This window comes from Ochotona princeps, chromosome 13 (assembly GCF_030435755.1).
Source record: "Ochotona princeps isolate mOchPri1 chromosome 13, mOchPri1.hap1, whole genome shotgun sequence".
Lineage (NCBI taxonomy): Eukaryota > Metazoa > Chordata > Mammalia > Lagomorpha > Ochotonidae > Ochotona > Ochotona princeps.
This window is the reverse complement of record NC_080844.1, coordinates 21708043-21720765: the sequence shown is the minus strand read 5'-3', so window position 1 is coordinate 21720765 and position 12723 is coordinate 21708043. Positions and strand designations below refer to the sequence as shown.

General features: G+C 35.5%; 1 pseudogene; it reads left to right on the top strand.

Moving 5' to 3' along the window:
• Positions 1-12146, top strand: part of LOC101531885 (small ribosomal subunit protein uS5-like) — a 51757-nt pseudogene extending 39611 nt beyond the window's left edge.
• The last annotated feature ends 577 nt before the right edge of the window (positions 12147-12723 follow it).

Sequence of the window (12723 nt, the reverse complement as noted above, 5' to 3'; positions counted from 1 at the left end):
TATCTACTATATTAGGAATGATTTTAAAAAATCATGGTTATTGTCTTTGTTAATGGCAAGATAAATAAATATTGGCATTTTGAAGGAAGAAATAATTTACATATGGTAATATGAAAGTGTTGACAATCATTTAAATAGGTTTTCAGAAAACAGGTTTTGTGTTGAGGCTGGATGGAAACCATAGCATTTGGAAGCACTGTATACTTTGGCTATATGTTCTTTCGTATACTGACATATCATAATACATTCTGCATTGCAGTACAATTCTAGAGTAATTGTTAGACTCTACAAACATACATTCTTTTTCTCTCTTTTTTTGAAGCTTTATTTTCACTGGAAAGGCACATATACAGAAAGATGATACAGAGAGGAAGATTTTCCATCTGCTGATTTACTCCCCAAGTAGCCGCAATTTGCAGAATTGAGCCAATTCAAAGGCAGGAAACAGGAGCTTCTTCCAGCTCTTCCACATGGGTACAGGGCCCCAAGGCTCTAGGCCGTACTCTATTGCTTTCCCAGGCTACAAACATGGAGCTGGATGGGAAGTGGAGCAGTCATGATACAAACCAGTGCCCATATGGAATCCTGGCATATACAAGGCAAGGGTTTAGCCATTGAGCCATTGCTCTGGGCTTAAAATCATATATAAAAGATATTCTATTATTTTTCAATATCAAACTGCATTACCCATGGATTCACAGTTCAATTTCATGGCTTCTGAGTCTCATAAAATGGCAGAACACAATGCAGTCAGCTTCCTAAAATTTTATATTTCAAAATAAGTGAATATTGTATCTACAAACTATTTCCAGTAACACTTGAGTTTAAAAATGTGTCTATTAAGTTAGTATAGTAGTAGACATGTGTCAAAATTGGTTCTAATGAGCCAGGGCAGTGTTGTAGATGAGTAATCCTTTGTCTGTGGGGCCAGCGTCCCATATGTGCCCTGTTTTCTGTCCCAGCTGCTCCATTTCTCATCCAACTCTCTGCTAGTGGCCTGGAAAAGCAGCAGAGGATTGTCCATCTCTTTGAGCACCTATACGTACATGGAAAACCCAGAAGTTCCTGGCTCTCAGCTTTGTTTCATGTGTTTCTTAGTCTTCCTTCTATTGTAGTGTTTTGCAATGTTAGTTTTCATTGGTTGAGCCAGTGATGATTTCCAAAACTGGATCCCATGGACTCATGGTACATGATCCTCATAGTATGCCACTCACCTTATTTTTCAAGTATCTTTTTTTAAAAATTTTTCTTAAGATTTTTAAAATTCATTTTTACTGGAAAGTCAGATATATGGAGAAGAGGGAAGACAGAAAAGATCTGCCTGTTGATTTATTCTCCAAGTGGCCACATCGGCGCTGATCTGAAGCCAGGAGCCTGAAGCTTCTTAGCAGAGTCCCAAAGCTTTAGGCCGTCCATGTTTGCTTTCCCAGGACACAAGCAGGGAGCTGGATGGGAAGTGGGGGCTGCAGGGATTAGAACTGGTGCTCAAATTGGACCCTGGCATGTGCAGGGCGAGGACTTTAGCTGCCAGGCTACCACAACCGGCCCTCAAGTATCTGTTTTGAGTTTTTGTATTACTGTTCTTAAGGCATATTGCTACAATATTAGCACGTCATTGTTCTCATTGAATGAGTTGTAGGAGTCTTTCAAAATTTTGTATAAGGTTGTGAAGCTTTGATTTTAGTCTTTAAAATGTTTTGCAGAATTCAACATTAAAACTATTCAATCCAAGGAATTTTTAACAGATTTTTAATTACTGTTTAAGTCACCTTAGTGTAGCTATAAGCATTTTCACATTTTTGTATTTCATCTTTTTGTTTGTTTTGTTTCTTGGTTTGTTTTTGTAGAAACTTGTCCTTTCATTTAGGCTATTAAATTTGTTGGCATTTCATTATCCATGGCAATCTATTATAATCCCTCGTTTCTGTAGAAGTGGTAAAAAATATCCTTATTTTCATCTATGATTTGAGTAATTTTAGTCATGTATGTTTGACTTGGTCTATTTAGCAAAAGATTTATCAATTTTGTTTGTTTTCCAAAAACAACTTCTAGTTTTATTGATTTTCCTATTTTTTTCTTGTTACTTTGTATCCATCCCAATGCTTATTTTCTACTTTCTTCTTCTTGTCTTAGTTTTAGTGTGTTTCTCCTAGATCTGTAAGTTGCGATCTTAGGAGTTACTTTCTAGATTTTTCTGGATTTTTTAATTCATACAAGTAGAAAAAATTCATGCATTTTATAGATACAAATATAAAATATGATACTTCTGTCTCTTCTTCCTTTCTCATTGTTTTCTTTCCTCTTGCATAGTTTTTGCTATAGTATGTTTTAATGCTTCAATAAATAAAGGATTTAACAAGAAGGAAGAAGAAAGAGCACCGCTCCACACGATTATAAACAATGCTATATACAATAATCAACTCCCATGACATCAGTTTCTCTCTTACGTGAGTCGATACCAACTTTGCAATCATACAAAACCTCTGTTCCCATACAGCTCCATCCTTACCCCTTTTAGAATGGGATATCTGAGGAACACATTTGCATACATCATGCAATTCAAAACATAAAATTGTTTTAAATACTTTACTCTTGTAATTTATGTGGCACCAGCATTTAAACAAAAAAAATAAGTAGACATTTCTCAAGTTAAGTAGATGACAAAGGCTAGAAGCTGTACCGCCACAGTATTATCTTTAAAAACTTGATGCATTTATGGAGGTGTTTAACACTGTAATTGGAATAAGTCACAAACCCCTATCATTCGTGTAAGACTTCACTGACTGTACTTTCATGTTAAGAGAAATCAGGTATTCAAACCAAAGCAGGGAGTATCTATGTTTAAAAACATAGTGTGATGTTTGATTGTTCCAAATGTATGATTTTATATTCAAAAAGGGATGATTTAATGCTACAATAAGTGTATAAAGAAATTTATCTTATCTATTTTACTGTTGAAAAGTGTGTAAACTAGTAAATAAAAGCAATGATGATTTTCAAATACAAGTTTCCAACTAGACCAAATTCTATGCCCTTCATAACTGTATTATAATGCCTTCTTTGGAAGAGTGAACCCTTAAAATTATGAAGTAATCACAAACTGTGGAAATTATTAATCTTACTTGCCTTGAGATTGTTAATGTATAACCAGAATATTAACAAATATATCAGAGAAACAACCAGTATCTATGGGGATTGTGTTATAATGTCAAATAAGAAGCTCTATTGTAGAAGCCTTCCCAATTATTGACTATTAATGAAATTCTTCTAAAATGCCACAGGATGTAAAAGTCATAAAATGCCATTTAATATATTAATTAAAATTTAATTTTATGCTGTGATAATCTGTATTACAGAATATTATATTTGTAATAGTATTGGATTATTTTCTTGATGAATTAACCATGCTATTTTTTGGCATTCCCTAAACTGATGCCTAAATCTATTTAGATTTAGACGTCTTGATTCTCTAAATCAAGAAGTTTGTAGAACAATGGTTACTGGTACTGGGGTTAAGGACCCTCTCCTTTTTTCCAAAATGTACTCTTGTGTTTCATAGAGTCATTGACTTTAAAATACACTAAGGAATGTTTTTGAAGGTGAACAAATGCTCTGTTCATGGAATTTTTTCATGTAATAAGTGAATTACCAATCCCAATTGAGACGAAGAACATTTCAGAAAAGCTCAACTCCAGCTGATTCTGAATTGTATGTGCTCTTTTAAAGACTGTTGTTCAATTGAGAAAAAAGAAAACCACAATTATCTTTCATGAAACTTGCTGTTCTTTACAAAAGTATAAATGCAGAATTGCTTTTTGATATAATTTCTTAAGCATTTATAGTGATAAAGATTGTTAGAGGTCTAGTAGGAATGAGGCTGATGTGTGTTAAACCTCAAAAGTTTTGTATTTAGTTTTTAAAAGTGCAGCATGCATTTTCCTGACCTAGCCGTATGAAATGTTTGATGACATACAGAGCTTTAACATCTGTTTTCAAAGGTTATTGAGGAGTTGACTTCTTTTTAAAGATTATTTTCTCAGCTTTTGTTCTGGGACAGTGTAACATTTCAGGTGAAGCTAAGATATCTGAACTCTTTCTTAAAAACATATTCTCTCTTGTTTCCAAATGATCTTTCTACAGTGCCCTAAATGATTTACAAACTTTTGTTTTTAAAAAATGGAAACAATTTTAACCAAAACATAATTTTTTCAGTTTATTTTTTAAAAATTTTCTCCTTAAACTTTAATACAAATTGAAATTCCATGACAGATTTTTGGTCAGTTGTTGCCAATAAAATGTACTGATTTTAACAACAGTAACTTAAACCTGTCATACAGATGAAAAACAAAACCTTTTTCTTTGCTTATGAAGGTTTTGTGCTTCACTGTTATCGTTAATGAGCTTTTCGCTCTTACACTTGAATAGCCAATGAGACAAACAGGATTTATAGGCTAACCAGGAATCGCATCAATGAGACAGCCACACCAGATTTTAAGAATTTAAGGCAGTCTTCCAGGTTTTTTCCAAAGCAAAGATCATCTTCAGCTCAGCAAACCTTAGGAATTTGAGCTGTGTGACAATCCAGTACATGGGTAACCAGCACTGCCTTTGGCCTGGATGGTTCAGAAGGGTCACATGAGCAATGATCAGACAGTTGCATCAATGGTTCATTTTTGCTGTCACCAGCAATGTCACCATGCTGAATATTTTCATAGACATGTTCTTGACACTGAAGTCCACTTTGTCCCAAGGAAAGTTTCACCCAAAACTTCATGATGCATTTTAACAGTCTTTGAGTTGTGATGCTGACTGGAGCAGAACTTTCCACCATGCCAAATCTGAGAACACCAGCTGACAGCCCATAGGAACAGTAAAAATACCACTAATTTTGTAAGTCTCTTTTATGAACAGACACAAAGTTTTGTCAGTTGTCTGCTGGGTAGGAGAATGCAATGCAAGGCTTCAAACAGTGTAATTCCACTACATTACCATCTTTGCAGGTAAATTTCCATTCCTTGAACAAAGATATATTATTAGCTTGTGGCTCCAGCATGGAGCCACCCTGCCAACCAGAAATTCACACGAATGCTACTCTGTTAGGGTTGGAGTCAGTTTTCTTAATGTGGATAGCATTGTCCCTTAATCATTTCCTTGTATTTGTTTTGACTCAGTGGAATACATTTTAACACAATGAGTTGTTTCACATCCAGTGTGTCAGTCAGAAATGTGGGTTCTTGGGTCTGCCCATTCTGGGAATACTGAAGAGGTATTGAAGGAAATACCATGCTCGTGCTTGACTATTTATACAAGATCCAGGCCTACTTGAAGGAGCCTATTCCTATCTCAGCAACATCTCTCTTAAAGTTTTCTATGGCTCTTGTCAGTGCACCACAAGAGCAGATAAAACACTGGTAGTGGTGTGAACTTCCCTGGATCTGTGAGTCCTGTGATGACAATGTTGATGTAAGTCTTTTCCTTTTGAAATGTGGCTTTGAGTTAGTGACAGTTTTATGGCAGCTGTCTTCCAACAGCAAACATATTGCAAAAAAAAGCCAGAACACAACTTCTATATGGCAAAAAATAAAATTGACCTTATGTTTTGATGCTATTACAAAATATATTAGTTAATTATATTTATACTTCTAAATTTGCATGTTCACATATATTTACAAGTTAATGCATATGTATTTATTAGCACAGAATTTTGTGGTTCAGAAAAATATATTGATGGTGATGCAGTAGAGTTGGCAGACATGTCACACGGCATGAAAGTGAGAATGTGAGTAATAAATACTGTGTCAACAAAAGGGAAAGTCTAAAGATCACTGATATTAAGTGGCAATATTACTCTTTTTCTTTGCTACTCTGACTTACAGTGTACAATTCACGATGTTTCCATGGGGAGGGTTCTAGTGCTGTCAAAATGCCTGTCCTGGCTATATGGTGTCATAATCATGTTGAGATTTTTCAGTCTCCAATGAAGATCAATGGATCAGAATATCTGATTTCTCAGTGAGTTTCTCTGGTTTATATTTTTCAAAATTTCATAGATGATTCTAATTCATAACCAGGAAAAGCAATTTTTGTTTGATAAGCAAGACAGAAAGTTAAATCCATTAGCATGTACACTTATTAACATTGTTGAGTATAATAATTCATAATATTAAGGAAAACATGAGCACTGGTTGTCTGAGTGCTACTAAGTGTTGTGTATGCTGGTTCTTTCTGCTTTTTATCCTTTGTTGTTTCCTTTACTGGCTAAGAGGGAAAATATCAACATACAATCTTCTCCCCATACCTAAGGATCTTTTGAAATAGTCTAAGTTACCACAGAAACTAAATTTAGATTATAAAATTTCAAGACCATGTAAAAAATGGTAATACAGTACTGCTATAAACAGGGTGGTGCAAGTGTCTTTTTGATAAAACATTTACATGTCTTTTGGATAAATACCCAAATACCATGTGGTGGCATGGCTGGGTCATGTAGCAAGTCTATTTCTTGCTTTTTTTTTTTTCCAGAACTATCTATACTGTTTTCTGTAGTACCTGCACAGACTGAAGTTCTGACCAGCACTATGTAAGCCTTCCCCGTCTTCCCTATTCTTCCCACATTAGTTATTTTCTGGCTTTTGGGTAATGGCCATCTGACAGGGGAATGATGGTTTTCATTTGCTTTACCCTGAAAAACTGGGGATTTTGAGAATTTTCACACATTTGTAGGTGATTGATGTTTCTTCTCTTAAGGACAGTCTATGGAAATCTTTTGCCTGTGTCTTCAAAGAGTTGGTCTTTGTTGTTGAATTTTGTTAGTTGCTGATATTTTCTGGAGATTAACATTTGGTGGGATAGGTAACTTACAATTTTTTTTTTTTTTACCATTCTTTTGACTGTCTCTTCACTCTTGATCGTCTCAGTGTAGAAAACTTCTATCATTGATAAAATCCTAATTGTCTAGTTTTGTTTTTCTTATATATACTTTTGGGGTCTCATTCAAGAGTCACCATACACACCAGTTCTTAAAACGTTTCCCCTCTATTTTTCTGCTGTGATTTCATTATATCAGGACTTGTAGTTAGATTTTTGATGTCTCTGCAGTCAATTTTTACATATACTGAGAGATATAGATTTAAACTCATTCTTTTACATGTAAATATCTGATTTGACCAGCACCCTTTATTGAAGATATCTTTCTCCACAATGCCTGGTTTTGGAATTTAACATCTTGTTGATTACACAAAAAAGCTATCATTTCTCCATTTGGTCTCTTGGCTGCATGTCAGTCTATTAATTTCTGTGCTCTTGTTTCTGTTCCATGGATCTATGTTTTGGTTTTTACACCAGTATTACGCTGCTTTCATCTCTATACCCTTGCAGCATTATGAAGCCTCTTTTTGTCATTCTGGATCTTTTGTGATTCCCTAAGAATATCCAAAATATGGCATCAACCAAGATGTCCATCAACAAATAGTAATAATTTAAGAGGGTGAGAAAAAAATTTCACTTGAATGTGCTTTCCTATAGACTATAAAGGCATCCAAGATTGACAGAAATCAATTAGATAGCTTATTATTTCCAATCCTATTATTCGAAGATTTTACAAGTCAAAAAAAAAAAAACAACAGGCTGTTTTCTACTTCTGGGTTCATACATGTCCTTAATATTTAATATTGTATTTAATCCATATCATGTTGGTCTTCATTTAGTTTAAATAAAAAGTTCAGAAAGGCTATTTCTCAAGACTGACAAAATACTTAGGGTAGGGAAATTTTTAACATGTAACCACTGCCTATTACCTCTATAAATTCAAGATTGCATAGGTTTTAATGGCACAAGATATAAAAGACATTTTTTAAGATTTATTTTAAAAAATTTTATTGAAAAGTCAGATATAGAGAAAGGAGGAGAAACAGAGAGGAAAATCATCTGTCTGCTGATTCATTCCCCAAGTAGCTGCATCGACTGGAGCTCAGCTGATCTAAAGGCAGGAGCCAAGAGCCTCTTATCAGTCTCCCAAGTGGGTGCAGGGTCCCAAGGCTTCGGACTGTCCTCAACTTATTTCCCAGGCCACAAGCAGGGAGCTTGATTGGAAGTGGGGCTGCTGGGACATGAACCAGCATCCATATGGGATCCTGGAGCATGCAAGGTGAGGACTTTACCTTCCAGGCTACCACGCTGGGCTCCCAGGATGTAACAGAATTTTAAGAGGGGGCAACATCTTGCTTGTAAGTACTGTTTAATGCCATTTAAGGCAGAAACATATTTGTTTGTTAGTTCTGTTAATTATGAGCTTACAAATAACAGGTAATTGAAAAGCTGGTTTACTCATATTTTTAAAAATAAGCATAAAATGATGCCTTTTCTGGAACTGCATGAGGATTAAATGTATTAGTAGTGCTTATCATTATAAAAAATTCTTGAAACCATCAATTACTAGTATTAAATTGTAATTCATGTTAAGCAAATGTGTGTATGCAACCATGTGATAGCACATCATTTGAAATGTTGTTATAAATAGTGGCTTATCTTACTCTTTTTATAAAATCTGATCTCTAGAAAGTAACGAGGAAGGAACAATTTATATATTTTGTTGCTGAAATATTTAATTAACTTTCCTGGCTTCCTGTATCTATAACTTCAGTTTTGTTATGTGGAAAACATCAGATAGCAATTTAAGACATTTTACCTTATTCCAGACCAGTACTGCTCAAAACTGAAAATATATGAAACAAACCATCACAGTCATGAAAAGAGCTTCTGAGATGAACACAAACAAATGAACAAAAAAACAACTAAGCCAAAAGAACCCACTAAGTTTAAAAATGTAGGTGAGATTTTGGAACAGAAAAACGACATGATGTAAAGACAAAAGAAATGTTAAGTAACTAAGGACTTCATTTATTGATAACAGCCAATTTAGATAATAATTGTGTGAAACTGTGAAAAATGGAGTAAGATGTGAGGAAAGTATGAAATATGAATTTTGACTAAATTTTCTACATTTCTGAAAATGTTTCAAAGTGAAGTATATTAATAGTAACATATTTCTCTCTAGTGTATTCTTACATGATCTCTCACATACTCTTACAAAAAGTAAGAAAAAAATGTAGTTTTGTTTAATTCAGAAATCGGGAAATTGAGACACAAAGAGTTAAAGTGATACTGTTGTCTCTGAAGACTTCTTCACAATTATTTGGCCACTATTTCTGAATAAGATTTGAGGAAGTTCTTTGGGCAATACTTGAGGTGATGCAAAGCAGTATAAGTTGACATTTCATTTTTTATATGCATAAGCATGTACATGGTCCTGTGAACTTTCCTTCTGATCTCAAACTATTTTAGATACAATTTTTGTATAAATTGTCCGTTAAATCTTGATTGTGGCTCTCCTCAAATTTTAATTTGTATAAATTTAATCTGTTTCTCATTGGATTCTTTTGTGATCAAGATCTTTGAAGACATTCACATATGGCATCAAAATGAGCACTGTGACCATGATCATGTAAATTGTGCACATTATGTATCCATCCTGCCATTGGTAAGAAGTGGTCACCTACACATCTATTTTGTTTGTTAACTCACTGTAATAGACTGGTGATGTGGAGAAATGTTCTAGCTCCTTTCATACATGAATAAATAGAGATGCAGAAAGTTATAATACTCACCCTGGATCTTTCACAGTAGCATGTTCAGAGCCAGTACTTACATACTCTCCAGTGCTGTAAATCAGAATGTATTATGCTGAATGAAAGCAAATACCCAATAGGATTTTAACATATTTATTATAAAATAAGTGATTGCTTTACATATAAAATGCATTGCTTGATATTAGCGTACTATTTATAGCTTTAGATGAATCAGAATGATCCATTTAAATTATTAAATTATATGTAAAATTTAATTTAAAATTTAGAGGTTAAATGTATTCAGTAATTCAGCAACAGCTTATGAACCACTTCACATATGGTAGGCAAAATTGAAGAATTAGAAGCTCAGTGATGAACCAATCATACAAGTGAGCATGGGCTTAATATGTATGTTTTATTAAAGCTCTGAGGGACAGAAAGGAGTAAATGAAGCCAAACTATCTGAAGAGTCCATAATAACTTATTTTAGGATCAAGGATTGTTTCTAATTATAAATGAGACAATTTAAGGAAAATTCAGAGGGACATTCATTTAATAACTCATTTTAACATGAATATGTTACATGCCTAATTCCAAGAATTGCCTCTCTTTTGCCTTTTATCTGTTTTGTTTGTATTATTTCTCCTGTTAATGGGCTTTTATTTTAATTAAATATGTGATGTAAACATGTGAACTCTTTTGTGTAATTCTTTACAAGTTTGTCTTGACTGAGCCTGGCGCAGTAGCCTAGTAGCAAGTCCTCATCTTGCAAGCACTGCGATCCCATATGGCCAACAGTTCCAGTCCTGACAGTCCTGCTTCCCATCCAGCTCCCTGCGTGTGGCCTGGGAGAGCAGTCGAGGACTGCCCAAAGTCTTGGGATCTTGCACCTGCATGGAAGATCCGGAAGAGGCTTTGGGCTCCTGGCTTCAGATAGGCTGAGCTCTGGCTGGAAGATCTTCCTCTCTGTCTCTCCTCCTCTCTGTGTATCTGACTTTCCAATAAAAATAAAATAAATCTTTTCAAGAAAAGATTATCTTGACTAACAAATTTAAATTATTCCTAAGGAAAAATTATTTAGTGTTTTTTTTTAGATTTATTTATTTTTATTGGAAAGATTTAGAGTGAGAAGTAGAGACAGAAAGATCTTCCATCCTCTGATCACTTCCCAAGTAGCCTCAATGCCCAGTGCTAAGCAAGTCTGAAGCCAGAGCCAGGAGCTTTCTTTGGGTCTCCCATGCAGGACAGGGTCCCAAGGCTTTGAGGCATCCTTTGCTGCTTTCCCAGGCTACAAGCAAGGAGCTGGAAGGGAAGTGGAACAGCTGGGACACAAACTGACATCCATATGGGATCCTCGTATATGCAAAATGAGGATTTAGCCACTGATTCCTTGATTTTACGGGGAAAATCTAGTTTCTTTTATGAATTGAAAAAAATATATATTTTATTTTCTTTCCTATTTTATGTGTTTATGATCATTTAAAATATTAGTTATAATGTTATACCTTAAGAATTTTTGTACTAATTCATATTTTCATAGCATTTTTGGAATTGGAATTCACACTGTTTATCTCAAGTAATACATTCACGAACATTGAGCATTTGATCCCCTAGCAGAATGTTAACTACAGCTATCATATTAAATTACTTTTTAGCTTCTTTTTTTTTCTCCAAGAGAACACCAAATGGCGGATGACGCCAGTGCAGCAGGGGTCCTGGAGGGCCCCGGGGGACACCGCTGGCATGGGAGGCCCAGGTAGCCTGAGGGCTTGCGTCCAGGGGTGGACTGGGGCCAAGCCTGTGGAGCGCATGGCCATGAGTCTGAGGACAAAGAGTGGATCCCTGTCACCAAGCTGGGCCGTCTGGTAAAGGACATGAAGATCAAGTCCCTGATGGAGATCTACCTGTTCTTGCTGGCTAGCAAGGAGTCCGAGGTCATCTATTTCTTCTTGGGTGCATCCTTCAAGCACGAGATGCTGAGGATCATGCTGATGTAAAAGCAGATGCGGGCTGGTCAGTGCACTGGCTTAAGGCCTCTCGTTGCCATCGAGGACTACAACAGCCACGGGGGCTTGGCACCAAGGAGGTGGCCACGACTATCGGGGCACCATCTTCCTGGCCAAAATATCCATCATACCCATGCACACAGGCTACTAGGGGAACAAGATCCAAAAGCCCCACATCATGTCGTGCAAGGTGTCTAAGCACTGTGGCTCCATGCTCCTGATCCCCATGCCCCGTGGCACTGACATTGTGTTGGCCCTGGTGCCCAAGAGGCTGTTCATGATGGCCGGCATTGACCACTGGTATGTCTCGGCCCACGGTACACCACCATCCCAGACAATTTTACTAAGGCCACTTTCTACGCCATCTGCAAGACATACAGCTACCTGATCATATTCTCTGCAAGGAGACGTGTTCACCAAGTCTCCCTACCAGGAATTCACCGACCACGTTATGAAGACACACACCTGTGGTTCCGTGCGTAGGATGCAAGCCCCCGTTGTGGCTACCACATAGTTTTCTACACAAGGACAATAAAGCAATTTTCACCTGAAAAAAAAAAAAACAAACAAACCTTACTTTTTTAAATTATGAAGTACGGTTACCTGTGTGTATGTTAAAGGTTCCTTAACTTTTGAACAGAAGCAGAAAAATTAGATTCCAAATTAAAGTATTTTTACCTGTAGTACAGTTTTACTTTTTATCTACAGCTTACTTTAGTAGTATGGATTTATTTTTAAGTCACAAAGGAATTAAATAAAAGAATATTAGTATTTCCTAAGTCTTTGCAGCACATTTAAGAACTTTAAATAATTACGTTTCTATTTATAAAAAAAGTCTGGGAATAAGCTCACAGTGATAGAAGATATATGAACATTTTCCTTACTCTCATAGATCTTAGCAATGAAACATAAAAAAATTCTTTAATAAATGGCTAAGACAAAATGGTGTAATGTTTTTATTTCAGTGTCTCTGAAACACAGTATTTTATATTTCTCTTTATTTTTTAGCTTATGTTAATCTAAGGTATGTGGATTGAAAATACAAAAAATTTGTGCAAAATGCAGTTAATGCATTTCAATAACTATGTTAA